This window comes from Bos javanicus, chromosome 7 (assembly GCF_032452875.1).
Source record: "Bos javanicus breed banteng chromosome 7, ARS-OSU_banteng_1.0, whole genome shotgun sequence".
NCBI lineage: Eukaryota > Metazoa > Chordata > Mammalia > Artiodactyla > Bovidae > Bos > Bos javanicus.
This window is the reverse complement of record NC_083874.1, coordinates 36,306,828-36,322,894: the sequence shown is the minus strand read 5'-3', so window position 1 is coordinate 36,322,894 and position 16,067 is coordinate 36,306,828. Positions and strand designations below refer to the sequence as shown.

At 38.5% G+C, this 16,067-nt stretch overlaps 1 long non-coding RNA gene across 1 annotated transcript in view; it reads left to right on the top strand.

The window, feature by feature from the left end:
- Positions 1–16,067, top strand: part of LOC133251997 (uncharacterized) — a 110,418-nt gene that overhangs the window by 19,382 nt on the left and 74,969 nt on the right. The window contains exon 2 of the long non-coding RNA XR_009737789.1: positions 303–380. This is a non-coding gene — a long non-coding RNA (uncharacterized LOC133251997). The remainder of the gene's footprint in view (positions 1–302; positions 381–16,067) is intronic.

The following is a 16,067-nucleotide window of genomic DNA, read 5'->3' as shown; positions in this document are numbered from 1 at the left end:
AATTTTCATGCATTTACTTTGAGGAAATATGACAGTGTTCTTAATATTAAACATGAACTAAATTTACTTAGATATTACAGTGGATAAAGAGACACATTTTTAATTAAAAATATGAACTGTGTGAAAATCAAACTCTGTTTAGGAAGCCCTCTATGTAGAAATAATTTTTTGGTTTAATAGAATTCTGCCTGTTTGAAATGATTTAATTTACTACTCAAAATCAATGTTATTTTACTTTGATAAAGTCAGTGTTAAAATAATATGAAAGGTCTAATTATCCCTTCCTTTGATTACACTGTTAGAATACTCAGAACACATCCTATCAAGAAACAGGAAGTACCGGAAATCCAACAGAAGGGCTGGTTTCTCTAAGATTGCAGGTCAGCGGGATTTTAATGTTCTGTGTGTATCCTGATACTGGAGGAATATAGGATTTCAAACTCTCACCTAACTTTCTTATCACAAAGAAATAGTTTAAGTATACTATTAATGCCTCTGAAAAAATATATATAACAGTGAAAGGGGAAGTGTTTTAATGGGTAAAATTGTTAAAAACTGTATTTCACATCTTTCAGTGTCTACTGACAGTTTTGTAAAATTCTCATCTCAATCATTCCATGTTCATTTCCTGGTGAGAGCTTTTTTGTCTTGCTGTCCCCTTTATTGGTAAAGTCTTTGCTGCTCATCTATATTCATTTTTTTTTTCAGAAGTTTTCTCAGAGTCCCTGAGACCTTTCATGACCATTTTAACATATATTGCAGTTTCCTGCCCCTCAATATCTTTAGGAGGTAGAATCTGTCACATTCATCTTAGCAAGGGATAATCATAAGGTTTTATAATAGTATTAAAGTATTTTCCAACATTAAAAAATTGTAAAATGCTATTCATAGCAAATTTCCAAGGTTTTTTTTTTTATGTTTATTTTTAAGCTTCTTTAAATCCAGAAATTCGTTCATTTATTCATAATTTGATATACATTTTCAGACTATATATCTTGTATAAATCACTGTTGTAGATATTGGGAACACAGTGGTAAATGGAAGGGCTTCTATATTCTTATTTATATGGAGAGATAAGTAAGCAAATGAAAATTACTATAGCCTATGACAAGGTCTGTGAAAGGAAGGAGATAAGCAGAGTAATAGATCATAAGCAGGCAGGGGACTTTTTTTCCCTCCATTTTATAGATAAGAACGTAGGGAGGGGCAGAGAATAATTAGCCACATGTTGATGGCTCCTTGCCAGCTGGGATTAGCCCAGGACTATTGGAGTTTAAACCGTGTGTGTGCCTTTACTAGATGCTACCGCTAAAGAAAATTCATTAAATATATGTTTCAGTGGCACTAAATTGCTATCTGTGGAATTTGAGCTGAACATTAACCTTTAAGCTACTATTTAAAAAAAAAATCATCATTTATGTTTTTAGCTCATGGAACAATGTATCAATAAAACAGAAGACAGAGGCCAGAAAGAAGCATATAATGACATTTTGGCATACAGCAGAGATGCCTTTGCAAAGCAATGGCAAAAGGACTATTCATTAAACAGCACTGAGACAAGTAGTTATTCATACGGAAAAAAAAAATCTCACTCCTATCTGACATTATACACAAATGTAAATTCCAGAAGGAGTAAAGACAGAAATTTGAAAAACATAACTATAAAATATTAAAACATAAGGCTTTCATTCTAATATTAGGGTAGTAAGGTATTCTTCAGTCACAAAAAACACAATGATAAAATATTAGTAGTGTGCTTACATCAAATTTTTAATAAAAAATTTAAGCCAAGAACTGGAGAAGATATTTGTAAAAAAAGTACTACTGAACAAAGAGGTAGAATCCAAAATTGATGAAGAATTTACACAAACTAAGCAAAGTAGGAAAAACTTATAGAAAAATGGGCAAAGGGTATGAATAGGCAGTTCACAGAAGAAATATGAAGGACTGGTTAACACATGTAAATAAGCTCGGCCTCACCAGTACTCAGGGAAGGACGAATTTAACCAGAGTGAGATATGGTTTGATCCATAAGATTGGCAAATAAATGATTGACAATATCAAGATTGATAAGAGCATGAAGAAACAGTAAGTCTGTCTATTGTAGTATATTATGTCAAAGAAGGTATGAATTCAGTAATAATTTTGGAGAGCCATTTGATAACTTTTCGTAAAATTGAGCAAGAACCAGCAATGACTGAACAATTGCTATTTTACATATAGACCTAGGGGAAAGTCTTGGATGCTTTCCAGCATTGTGTGCAATAGAAAAAATTAGAAACAAATCCCATTAGTAGAGGAGTGGATAAATAAATTGTCATTTATTTGCACAATGGATAGCCAGTTTCCATGTACTGACATGCATTAATTTCAAAACATAACTTTTAGGGAAAAAGGCAAGTTATAGTATGATACCATGTATGTCAATAAAAGAACCCTCTATATATGGTTATTGCTGCTGCTGCTGCTAAGTCGCTTCAGTCGTGTCTGACTCTGTGCGACCCCATAGACGGCAGCCCACCAGGCTCCCCGTCCCTGGGATTCTCCAGGCAAGAACACTGGAGTGGGTCGCCATTTCTTTCTCCAATGCATGAAAGTGAGAAGTGAAAGTGAAGTCGCTCAGTTGTATCCGACTCTTCTCGACCCCATGGACTGCAGCCTTCCAGGCTCCTCTGTCCATGGGATTTTCCAGGCAGGAGTACTGGAGTGGGGTGCCATTGCTTTCTCTGATATATGGTTATTAGATACACACATTTGCTGAAAAAATGTGAAATAAACACATAAACCTGAACTTGAAGAGGCACTTAGTTCTAGGAATGGGGAGGACTACAAACATGTTCACTTATATCTGGAAAACTATCTTAAAAAATCTAAAGATGATAACATATTAACAGTTGTTAAATATGCATGGTGAATAAGAAGATGTTCTATTTTTGTACTTGTCTGTACGTTTGAAATCTTTTATAACAAAAATATTTCATGATATCTAAGCCTCCTTAATATTGCATAGTTGTGGCATTATCGTTTAGTATTTTATTTCTATAAATGGTACTTGTTTTTTCTCATTCTGTCATGTAATGGTGCTATAAATGTAATTTTTTGCTTAAGGAAAAGTTTAAAAATGTATGTATGTATATATATTCATATATTCAAAATGGCTTTTATTTAGTAAAGATATCTATAGTGGTTATCTTTTTAAAGACTATTGAGGCTATTATAGCCATGATTGTTTAAGATACAGTTGCAAGACAACTATAAAAATTAATGATGACTATGACTATTTCCCTGCAGAGGTGTGAAGATCTTTGATGAAAATCTTCTTTCACTGCTCTCATGGGCAGTGCTGCCAATGTAGAGGTTAAGGTTGCACACGTCATACACTAGCTATATCGCCACAGCTAGTCTTGAAAACAGTGATGGGGAATAGTAGAGTCACTTTCCCTGCATTTGCCATGCCTCCTCACCATTTTTGGTCAGCCTGGTCTCCTCTGTGTTCACCATTTTGCAGTAGCTGGTGCTCTGATGGGAACCGAATATCAACTCTTTGGCTGCGGCTCCATGAGTTGGCTTTGCTTCATCCTTCAGCTTCATCTCCTGCTGCTGCTCACAGCTCCTCCCTCTATACCAACCTGCATTACTCCCCCATTCCTGTGCTTGTGTTACTCCCTCTGCTTACTGTGCTTTCTGCTCTCTCTCTCCTCCTTCCTTTGGCCAATTCTCACTATCTTTCAAGTACTGTCCTAGACTTTATCTTCTGCTGCTGCTGCTGCTGTCGCTTCAGTCGTGTCCAACTCTGTGCGACCCCATAGACGGCAGCCCACCAGGCTCCCCGTCCCTGGGATTCTCCAGGCAAGAACACTGGAGTGGGTTGCCATTTCCTTCTCCAATGCATGAAAGTGAAAACTGAAAGTGAAGTCGCCCAGTCGTGTCCAACTCTTCGAGACCCCATGGACTGCAGCCCACCAGGCTCCTCTGTCCATGGGATTTTCCAGGCAAGAGTACTGGAGTGGGGTGCCGTTGCCTTCTCCACTTTATCTTCTACATTCATTCATTTAAAAAAGGAAATTTATGGGAGTATGGTTGATTTACAGTGTTGTGTTAGTTTTCAGGTGTGCAGCAAATGATTCAGTTATACATATACATATATCTATTCTTTTTCAGATTCTTTTTCTATATAGGTTATTACAGAATACTGAGTAGAGTTCCCTGTGCTATACAGTAGGTCTTTGTTGTTTCTCTGTCTTATATAGAATAGTGTGTGTATGCTCCTAATTTATCCCTCCCCCAAACCATATTTCCCTTTGGTAACCATTAGTTTGTTTTTGAAGTCTGTGAGTCTGTTTCTGTTTTATAAATCAGTTCGTTTATATATTTTTAAAATTAGATTCCACATATGAATGATATCTTAAGATATTTGTCTTTGCCTATCTTACTTCACTCAGTATAATAATCTCTAAGTTCAACCATGTTGCTGCAGATGGTATTATTTCCTTCATGAGTTTTTATGGATGAGTAACATTACAGCATCTGTGTGTGCGTGTGTGTGTGTGTATGTATATATATATATACATATATAGGTATGTAAATGTGTGTATATGTATACACACACCACATTTTCTTTATCCAGTTCTCTGTCAGTGGACATTTAGGTTGTGTCCATGTTTTGGCTATTGTAAACAATGCTTCTATGAACATTGGCATGCATGTATCTTTTCAAATTATGATTTTTCTTCAGCACATTTACTTTTAAATCCTACATTGAGCCTGCTTTGCAGGTTGTCCTTAGGGCCGTAGCAAAACATCAGGAAGGTACTGACTATGTGTTTTTATATAAGCCAACTAGATTCTGCAGAGAAAATGTCACTGAAATTTCCAAGTTGAGGGTGGTATGGAAGGGAAGAAATGCATTTCATGCACTGATAATTAGCAGAGAGAACCCCAGAACCTGAAGGTTCTATATGGATAGACCTAAGAAATACCACTAATTACATAGACAAAGGGCTTCCCAGGTGGCACTTCCCAGGGCTTCCCAGTGGTAAAGAACCAATGTAGGAGATGCAAGAGATGCGGGTTCAATCCCTGGGTCTGGAAGATCCCCTGTAGGAGGAAATGGCAATCCACTCCAGTATTCCTGCTTGGAGAATCCCATGCACAGAGGAGCCTGGTGGGCTACAGTCCCTAGCGTCGCAGAGAGTTGGACACGACTGCACAATAAATGGTTTCACTTCAGAGATTTCACTGGGTACAGTTTACCTGTTTGAAAAGACCCTACCAGGCATTTTGACACAGGGAAACATAAATGAACAAATTAGGCAAGAAAGCTGTACTTTGTCTATTGAGCTATTTCAAGTTCAGAATGTGTAGTACAAAATGGGAAGTTATAAACATCTTTCAAGTGGCCTAGTTATTGATGATCATCCTTAGAATCCACAGAGCTCTCTTTATTGCAGACAAGCTAGGGATGAGAATGATATTAATTCTCATCACACTACAAGGTGAAGACTAGATTTTCTTAGATAAAATTATAAAGACCCTGATCTGTCTCCAAATTATCTTTGAAGTTGCACCATTAAATGGAAACAGGACTAAAGTGTGTTTGAAACAGTTTTAGATTTCACATAATACTGGAAGTTAAACATAGTTTGAGATAAAAGATTTTTTTCATTTCTAGTGACAGGGTAGGTAAATAGCATGTTTAAAAGGTATTAGCATAAGGTTATAGGTCACAGCCTACAGCCTATGGCCTCCTTGTTTTGTTTGCCGCCCAATCATGTCCAACTTTGTGACCCCATGGACTGCAGCACGCCAGGCTTCCCTGTCCATCACCAACTCCCAGATTTTACTCAAACTCATATCCATTGAGTCTATGAGCCATCCAATCACCTCTTCCTGCGTCATCCCCATCTCCTCCTGCCTTCAATCTTTTGCAGCATCAGAGTCTTTCCAATGACTCAGTTCTTCACATCAGATGGCCAAAGTATTGGAGCTTCAGTGTCAGTCCTTGTAATGAATATTCAGAATTGATTTCCTTTAGGATGGACTGGTTGGATCTCCTTGCTGTCCAAAGGAATCTCAAGGATCTTCTCCAACACTACAATTCAAAAGCATCAGTTCTTCAGTGCTCAGCTTTCTTTATAGCCCAACTCTCACACCTATACATGACTACTGGAAAAACCATAGCTTTGACTAGATGGACCTTTGTTTGCAAAGTAATGTCTCTCCTTTTTAATAAGCTGTCTAGGTTGGTCATAGCTTTTCTTCAAAGGAGTAAGTATCTTTTAATTTCATGGTTGCAGTCATCATCTGCAGAGATTTTGGAGCGCCCTCCCCCCTCAACCCCAAATAAAGTCTATCACTGTTTCCATTGTTTCCCTATCTATTTGCATGAAGCAATGGGACCGAATGCCATGATCTTAGTTTTCTGAATGTTGAGTTTTAATCCAACTTTTTCACTCTCCTCTTTTACTGTCATCAAGAGGTTCTTTAGTTCTTCTTCGCTTTCTGCCATAAGGGTGGTGTCATCAGCATATCTGAGGTTATTGATATTTCTCCTGGCAATCTTGATTCCAGTTTGTACTTCATCCATTCCAGCATTTCTCATGATGTACTCTGCATATAAGTTAAATAAGCAGGGTGACAATATACAGCCTTGACGTACTCCTTTTCCTATTTGGAACCAGTCTGTTGTTCCATGTCCAGTTCTAACTGTTACTTCTTGACTTGCATACAGATTTCTCAGGGGGCAGGTCAGGTGGTCTGGTATACCCATCTCTTGAAGAATTTGCACAGTTTGTTGTGATCTACAGAGTCAAAGCCTTTGGCATAATCAATAAAGTAGAAGTATATATTTTTTTTGAATTCTCTTTCTTTTTCATGTTCTAATGGATGTTGGCAATGTGATCGCTGGTTCCTCTGCCTTTTCTAAATCCAGCTTGAACATCTGTAATTTCATGATTCACATTCTGTTGAAGCCTGGCTTGAAAAATTTTGAGCATTACTTTACCAGTGAGTGAGATGAGTGCAATTGTGTGGTAGTTTGAGCATTCTTTGACATTGATTTTCTTTGTGATTGGAATGAAAACTTACATTTTCCAGTCCTGTGGCCACTGCTAGTTTATCAGATTTGCTGGCATGTTGAGTGCAGCACTTTCACAGCATCATCTTTTAGGTCCTATGAAGGTTCTATGAAGACCTACAAGACCTTCTAGAACTAGCACCCCAAAAGATATTCTTTTCATTATAGGGGACTGGAATGTAAAAGTAGAAAGTCAAGAAATAGCTAGAATAACAGGCAAATTTGGCCTTGGAGTACAGAATGAAGCAGAGCAAATGCTAATAGAGCTTTGCCAAGAGAATGCACTGGTCATAACAAACACCGTCTTCCAACAACACAAGAGAAGACTATATACATGGACGTCACCAGATGGTCAACACCGAAATCAGATTGATTATATTCTTTACAGCTAAAAATGGAGAATTTCTATACAGTCAGCAAAACCAAGACCGGGAGCTGACTGTGGCTCAGATCATGAACTCCTTATTGCCAAATTCAGACTTAAATTGAAGAACGTAGGGAAAACCACTAGACCATTCAGGTATGGCCTAAATCAAATCCCTTACGATTATACAATGGAAGTGAGAAATATATTCAAGGGATTAGATCTGATAGACAGAGTACCTGAAGAACTATGGATGGAGATTCATGACATTGTACAGGAGGCAGTGATCAAGACTATCCACAAGAAAAAGAAATGCAAAAAGGCAAAATGGTTGTCTGACAAGGCCTTACAAATAGCTGAGAAAAGAAGAGAAGCTAAAGCTAAAGGAGAAAGGGAAAGATATACCCATTCGAATGCAGAGTTCCAAAGAATTGCAAGGAGAGACGAGAAAGCCCTCCTCAGCGATCAATGCAAAGAAATAGAGGAAAACAACAGAACAGGAAAGACTAGAGATCTCTTCAAGAAAATCAGAGTTATAAAGGAAACTTTTCATGGAAAGATGGGCACAATAAAGGACAGAAATGGCATGGACCTAACAGAAGCAGAAGATATTAAGAAGAGGTGGCAAGAATATAGAGAACTGTACAAAAAAGATCTTCATGACCCAGATAACCACAATGGTGTGATCACTCACCTAGAGCCAGACATCCTGGAATGTGAAGTCAAGTGGGCTTTAAGAAGCATCACTATGAACAAAGCTAGTGGAGGTGATGGAATGCCAGTGGAGCTCTTTCAAATCCTAAAAGATGAAAAGCCCATGACTCCTCCTAATTTTCTGTACTGTACCTGTACCATGGACCACAGCCACTGTTGTTCTGTCAGGCTAGCTCCTGGCCAACACCTGTAAAAATGAGCACATCAGGAATTTTATCATTAAATTTACTTTTTTGGAAGAGTCAGTTTTAACAAAATTTATAAAGTTTGGAAATATCTGGAACACTGTGCTTTGATTTAGTAGTGTTGTGCTTCTGAGCTCTCAAAAGGAATAGGTATGTTAAATCATCTTCTACTTTTTATGATAAAATTATGATGGTAATCTCTGCATTTATGATAAAGTCCTTTTGTTTTCAGCCTTTGAATTTAAAGTAAGTTAAATATCTATGTAGATCTCTTCAGCAACTTTTCTAAATTAGGTAGAGCTATTAGTTTTATAAGACTGGTGATATTGAGATCAATACATATAGAATCTGGGTGTGTGGTAAACATTATTCTGAGTCTGTTCATTTGCATTATCACTTAGGGAATGTTTTATGGAGGACTGTTCAAGTGTATATCTTACAGATATTTTCAGGTTAAATTTGACACCGGGGATGAAATTACTTTAGGCCTATTGATGTCCTTTTTCCAGGATCCACAGCAGTGTTGCTGTTACGTATGCAGTCTTCCTTGTTGGGATACACAAGTTCTTGTGATTTATTCTGGGCTTACTCTGTGATTCATTTATGTGCTTAGTTTGGCCTTTCCTTGATTTCGCACATATAGAGGGACTGTGTTGATTGTAGATGGAAGGAGTAAGAGAAACGTATATTATATGAAAGAGTCACAGATTAATTTGTCCAGAATTGCTGAGTGTTTGCAACACTAGACTTATGTCTCTGCCCAGTGCCCTAGAGCGCCTGCCTCCTATCTGATGTGACCTTTACATGTTTACAAACATGGATCCTGACCTTTGTCTGCTTCCGTTTTTGTCAAGACATAGAATCCTTCAAGCCACTAAGAAAAACCAGTCTCAGAGCCCTCCTTTGACCACTGGATTAAAGGGAAATAATATTCAGTTAAGTATAAATGACTTTCTTAAAGTTGTCATCACATAGTTTTCTGTTGTTTTGGGATTTCCCACCCCTGCCCAAACCATTCTTTGGTATTTTGAGAAAAGAGGGTATTTCATGCAGTATATTATCTAATTTTCTGATAATACAAAAATCTCTAACTACTTATAATGGAAGAGACAAAATATGGCAGTGCCTTTAAGATTGATGCCATTAATCAGGAGGTCATTTTTGTGGGTTTAAATGAGTTTGTCTGTATTTTAAAAGTAATTTTCAAAGAGGAAGATGATTACTCATGTTAAAAAGGAAAGCTCAGGGGGTTTGCTGAATTAAATCCAATGATGAACCAGGATCGAGGGAGTTAAGGGAGAAACCAGACAAGGTTCCCAGGGCCAAAGAAAAGAGAAGAAAATTGTGAGATGAGAGTTCAGAACTAAGCAAAGTTAGGTAGGAGGGGGAGTTTTCAGACTTTGTTTCGCATGAGAATCACCCAGAGCAAATGTTAAAAATACAGACATCAAGAGCTTACCTCTGATCCACTAAGTCTAAACTTCTGGGATGAGATGGGTTTCTATCACAGGTACTTCACTGTTTTGTTTTTTAAAAACCTCTATGTAATTCTGACGAACAAAAAAGTTTGTTAAAATCTGGATTGGATCATCAGAACTCACAGGTATATTAGGGGAATTTTAAAGTACTTCTCTGAAGAAGTGAGCAGTACCTTTCATGAGTATGTCCGCAGCCATTGAGATAATACAATTTGGCTCCGGGGATTGCTATGAGGGGTACGGATTGAACCTTGTGGAGACCAAGCTAGAGAGATTAAAAGAAGTGTCAGAATCAGAATGATTAACTATCTTGCCTAGGCTTAAGTTACTAACTGATCCACTGCTTCTAAGTTTGAAAATACACTGAATTGGATTTCAAAGTCAGAAAATTACTTTGAATATATGTCCTGCACTAACTCTGCTGTTTGTGACCTTATTCATTTAACCATTTAAAACTATTTTTTTTCCTCTTCCATTAATGGGATACAAATTCCTACCTTCCTCATTAAATAGAAATTACTCTGAAAGTTTTAAAATTTCATCTAATTGAAGTTTAAGTGGATTAAAAATTTAAACCCTAAGATGTAGATGTGCAAAAGTCTAAAATATTAATGAATTTTATGTAACTGACCTTGCCTTTGCTTTGCAGACTCAACTCTTCAAAGACTAAATAACTTCTTTCTCACATTCTGGTGTATTCAGTCTGATCTGACTATTTTCTACTCACAAATATTTATTATTATCTTAGGCACTTTATAGTTCAAAACATAGGCATACTCAACTGTCAAGATTTGTTCCCTTTCCATTTGCTATGTTTTTTGGGACATCTTGAATAAAAGATGCTTCTAGAACAGTGTGGGCAGTAGGTCAGGGGCTTTTCCTGAGTTATCTTTCACAGTGTTGCTAGTCTCTGCCACAGTTGAACAAAGTCCTGCATCTGTTAGTTTGGACAGGTTACCGTACCTGCTGAGATGTGGCTGGTCACACCTTGTCATTGATGGCATTACACTGGCAGTGGTACGTTTTCTGATGCATGAGCTAGACTCCGTGAGGCTGTCCTCGGGTCTTCCCCCAGCCTTCGGCACTCTACTGTGCTCATGCCCTCTTACGGGCAGCAGAACGCTGAATCTACAGTGTTTTCAGACAAGGTCTCCAGGAAATAGACCTTGAGCCAGGGATTTGAGTGAATATGAATTCCTAAGGAAGTACTCCCAGAAGAAACTGATAACGAAGCAGGAAAGCAGGATATGGAAGGGTAAAAAAAAAAAAAAAAAAAAAACAGAAAAAAGCAAGCAAGAGTTTAGGGTCAGATAAAGTGCTAGTATCAGCCTGATTTTGCAGGAGTTCTGAAGCAATAAATTATACCTGGTGCTTGTTTCATCCTGTACCAAGGGAGCTGGGCTTTTTTACTCCTGCATCAGTTATTGAATCAGTTACATTGGCTACAAGGCTGGGATGGAGTGGGCTGTTGATCATAAACTCCCTGGCACTTCCAGCAGGGTTGTTCTCTTAACCTGAAGATGGTCCCCTGTTAAAGACCATAGATGCAAACTTTCGGCAAGAGCAGCAGAAGTTAAGAGGTGGATATGTAGAGCTAATGAGACTTGAGGTGGTTTTTGGACAAGAGACCAGCTGTGTTTTCTAATGTTCACCTTCCAGTGCTTTACCATTAAGTTGAAAGTTTTTTTAAAAATAAAATGATTGGCTATCATTTATATGGAAAAATTTAGGGCTTGGTGTGACAAGCTTTAATCCCCTCTCGTATAATTGGTCCCATGGCCAAAACTGATTCTCACAATCTCCTTCAAGACTCATTTCAGACTCGCCTGTAGCTAGCACTCCTGCTGTTCTAGAAGAAGACTGTGAGGTAAACCAGACCATTATTTGAGGAGCCTATGCTCTGATTACCCACACTTAAGGTTGCTGTGATTGCTCAGTCACAGTTAAACCTTGTCAGGAGTCTCTATCATATACAAGTAGTGCTTGACCTACTGTGATTTGACCTATAATTTTTCTACTTTACAATGATGTGAAAGTGCCACATATTCAGTAGGAACCATACTTCAGAATTCAAATTTTGATCTTTTCCCCATTAATGATATGTGGTAAATTGTCTCTCCTGATACTGGGCAGCAGCACTGAGCCTTGGCTTCCAGTCACCTATCCAGTCCTGAGAGTAAACAGCTGGTACACTTTGAACCAGTATAAACCCACACAACCATTCTGTTTTTTTTTTTTTTACCTCCCGCGTAATATTCAACACATTACACGAGATACTAATTCAACACTTAATTATAAAATAAGCTTTGTGTTGGGTGATTGTGCCTAACTACAGCCTAATGTAGGTATTCTGAACATGTTTAATGTAGGTTAAGCTAAGCTGCGATGTATAGTTCTGAACTCACAATGAGGTTAGGTATATTTAGTACATTTTCAACCAAGTATTTTTAACTTACAATGGGCTTTCAGGACGTAGCCCACTGTAAGTCAAGGATGATCGGTACTTCCTGTATGATCCAGTAAGTTGATACTGGGTGACACTCCGATAAGAAGTATATGCTCTTATATACTAATACTTAATACAAAAGATGAAATACAAAAGAACAACGACCTGAGGGAATTGCAGGAAATTTGAAAAAATGGAAAATTTTGAAGAGGAGTCAGCAGTTTGGTGAAGGGAATGGTATGGATCAAAGACTCTTCTCATTTTCATAGCTTGTAGCCTGTGGGCAGGTTTTTTATGTATCATACAGAGCACATAAAACTGCCGGAGGGCCTCCCTGGTATGGAATCTGCCTGCCAATACACGAGACACAGGTTCAGTCCCTGGTCCAGGAACATCCCACATGCCGTGGAGCAACTAAGCCTGTGCACCACAGCTATTGAGCCTGTGCTTTAGATTCTGGAGGCTGCAACTAATGAGCCTATGCGCTGCAGCTACTGAAGCCTGTGTGCCTTAGAATCTGTTCTGTCCAAAAAGAGAAACCACTGCAATGAGAAACCCTCACACAGCATCTACAATAGCTGGTAATCCAGGAGGGGGTCACAGGAAGGAGGCATCCAGAGAGAGGAGACCCCAAGTTCCTTAAAAATTTTGTGTGTAAACTCTAAAAACCTCTAGATAACTCTTGAACCACCTAAGGTGGACAGAACAAGCGACCACCTTTAGAGTGCACGTGTGTATACACCTGGAACTTCCCAGGGGTGCTAGTGGTAAAGAACCCACTTGCCAATGCAGGAGACATAAGACACATGGGTTTGATCCCTGGATTGGGAAGATCCCTTGGAAGAGAGCAAAGCAACCCACTGCAGTATTCTTGCCTGGAGAATCCCATGGATAGAGGAGCCTGGCAGGCTACGGTCTATAGGGTCACACAGAGTCGGACATGACTGAAGCAACTTAGCATGTGCACACACACACACATACACACACACAGACACACAAAGACAGTTTTAGTTTTAGTTCCATCAAGTTAATTACCTGGTAAAACATAAACAAAGATCTTTGGAAGAGTAAAACAGAATTCAGAGGGTCTGCAGTATAGTATTTAAGATGTCTATGATACAATTCAATATAACTTGAAATAAGGGGGAACAAGAGACTGTTCCTCACACTGACCCATTTCCTAGCAAAAAGACAACCAATGGAGACTGGCCCTGAGATGAAACAGATTTTGAAATTAACAAAGGTTTTGCAATGGTTATTATAATAATGATAGGAAAATATACTTATGATGAGTCAAAGAATAAGAAATCTCAGCAGAGAGTTAGAAACTATAATAAAGAACTGAATGGAAATTCTGAAATTAAAACAAGATACATCTGAAATAACACTGGTCATCGGAGCACTAAGAGAGGCTGAGGACCAAATCCTAGCTCTGATGCATAATATTCAACACAATATTTATGATGATTGGCATCAACTGCCCCTGTCAAGGTGGTCAGTCTTTTCCTTTGCATACTGTTCTGTTTGTATGAGGAATTGAAGAGACCCAGTGCCAACCAAAATTTTATATTTAGTAGAGCTCTTACTATATGCCTTGATGGAATAATTTCTTTCTGGGTACTAGGACTTATAGATACACAGAGCTCAAAAATTCAGAGATGGAGCACATAGATTCTTCAAATATGTTAGTGGGTGTGACAATAAGCGAGGGAATTCTGCTTCTATCCCTTTGGTTCTGGGGCCCACGTGTTATACTGGTTGGGAACCCAGAAGTGAATAATCACCATCACATTAAGGTTTATATTGCCTCTTGAGGGACAATCTCCTACTTTCAGAGATGGTCATCTCTAAGATGGAATCTTAGCTGTGCTTTTAAAAGCCTATTCAAGGATATCTCAGGCCAGTAGTTTCTGAATTGTGTGGTAGGTAGTAAGACCAGAAGATCCTCTGGTCGTCCATTCCTACTGCTGTACATCCTTCACCACAACAGTACAGGTGACCACTGTACCGATGTGTTTTTTTATTACCTTAGTAAGTAGAGTGCCCCTTAGGCCATACTGAAGATAAGAAATTGGTGATTTTGAGGGAGAAATATTAAAAAGTAGATGGACATGACCATGCCATCTTCTCTGAGCCTTTGATTCTCATCTTTCATACCGAGTCAGGTCAGTTCTGGTATTTTCATTTCACTTAATATAGTGAACATTATTCAGTGTAAAATCCCTTTCCTTTTTCAATAGGATAAATTTGCCCAATATAGTCATTAGTTTTTGGTTTGGTGTTCAGCGTGGGAGATAGCAGATTTTGAGGAGAATCGTATTTTCCTGTATGATTTCTGACCTGGTTGAGGCATCTGTATGGTCTTAAGCATAGGGAGTGGAAAAGGCGATGGCACTCCACTCCGGTACTCTTGCCTGGAAAATCCCATGGGTGGAGGAGCCTGGTAGGCTGCAGTCCATGGGGTTGCAAAGAGTTGGACACGACTGAAGAGTCGGACACGACTGAGCGACTTCACTTTGACTTTTCACTTTCATGCATTGGAGAAGGAAATGGCAACCCACTCCAGTGTTCTTGCCTGGAGAATCCCAGGGACGGGGGAGCCTGGTAGGCTGCCATCTATGGGGTCGTACAGAGTTGGACACGACTGAAGCGAGTTAGCAGCAGCAGCAGCAAGCATAGGGAGGGAGATAGTGTGTTCTGTCCTCTAACAGATCCAGAAGTTTCCATAGAATTTGTGGATACTAGTACATCAAGTATCTCTACCAGATATTTTTATCCTAAGTGTCAGGTACCCGCCATTTATATGAGGCACCTGACTTTGTAGTGAGGGACTTGCCAGCTTGCAAATTCATTCTTCTCTGAAGTTATGCTACTTTACAATCAAAAGTAGCAATATGTGGCCAAGTACATCTACTTGGCCATTAGTTTTTCTCCTATGGCTTTAAGTGACAATGGTTTCTTTTTTATTGAAATATAGTTGATTTACAATAATGTATTAATCTGTAGAGTAAGAGCAGCCATAGAAAAGGACATCTGTATCACAGTTTAATACCCACCATGACACATCCATTGCAGAAGGGGCATTTAATAATTAGGTGACCAGAATGACTCAAAATCAATATCATGTGACATCTGTCCTTGATTACACAGTGCTTGAATAATGAATTCATAAACAGAGTAGGTATGGTGTTAGGGATAGAAGGTATTCATGGGCCTCTTTCTCATTAAGGATGATCTTGCTTTTGACACTAAATAATTCTGTCCGGTATGTCAGCAAAAGAGACCAAGGTGAAGTCCTCGATACCCTACCACCTACATGCTACTCTGTGGCAAGTTGATTGCACTAGATCCCCTTCATCCTGGAAAAGGAAGCGATTTTATCAGGATTGAAAAAGAAAAGGGACTGTTTCTCTGACCACAGTGCCCTGGCATTTAAAGATATTATAAAATGCTGGCTATGTTCCCTGTGCTGTGCAATAGATCCTTATAGCTGATTGATTTTGTATACAGTAGTTTGTACCTGCTTATCACTTTTATCTATTATTACTTATATCTTGCAACTCCTCCTAACCCTTCTCCCTGTTAGTGACCACTCGTTTGTTCTCTGTAACTGTGAGACTGTTTCTGTTTATTAATTTGTTCTATTTTTAGGTCCTATATAAAGTGATAGCAGATTTATTATTCTTTTGTTTCATTTCTGATGTTTATTGTTTTAGGTTCTCCTTTTTATTTTTTTCTTTCTTGATGAATCTGGGAAAAGGTTTATCAAGTTTATCTTTTCAAAGAACCGGCTAACAGTTTTCAT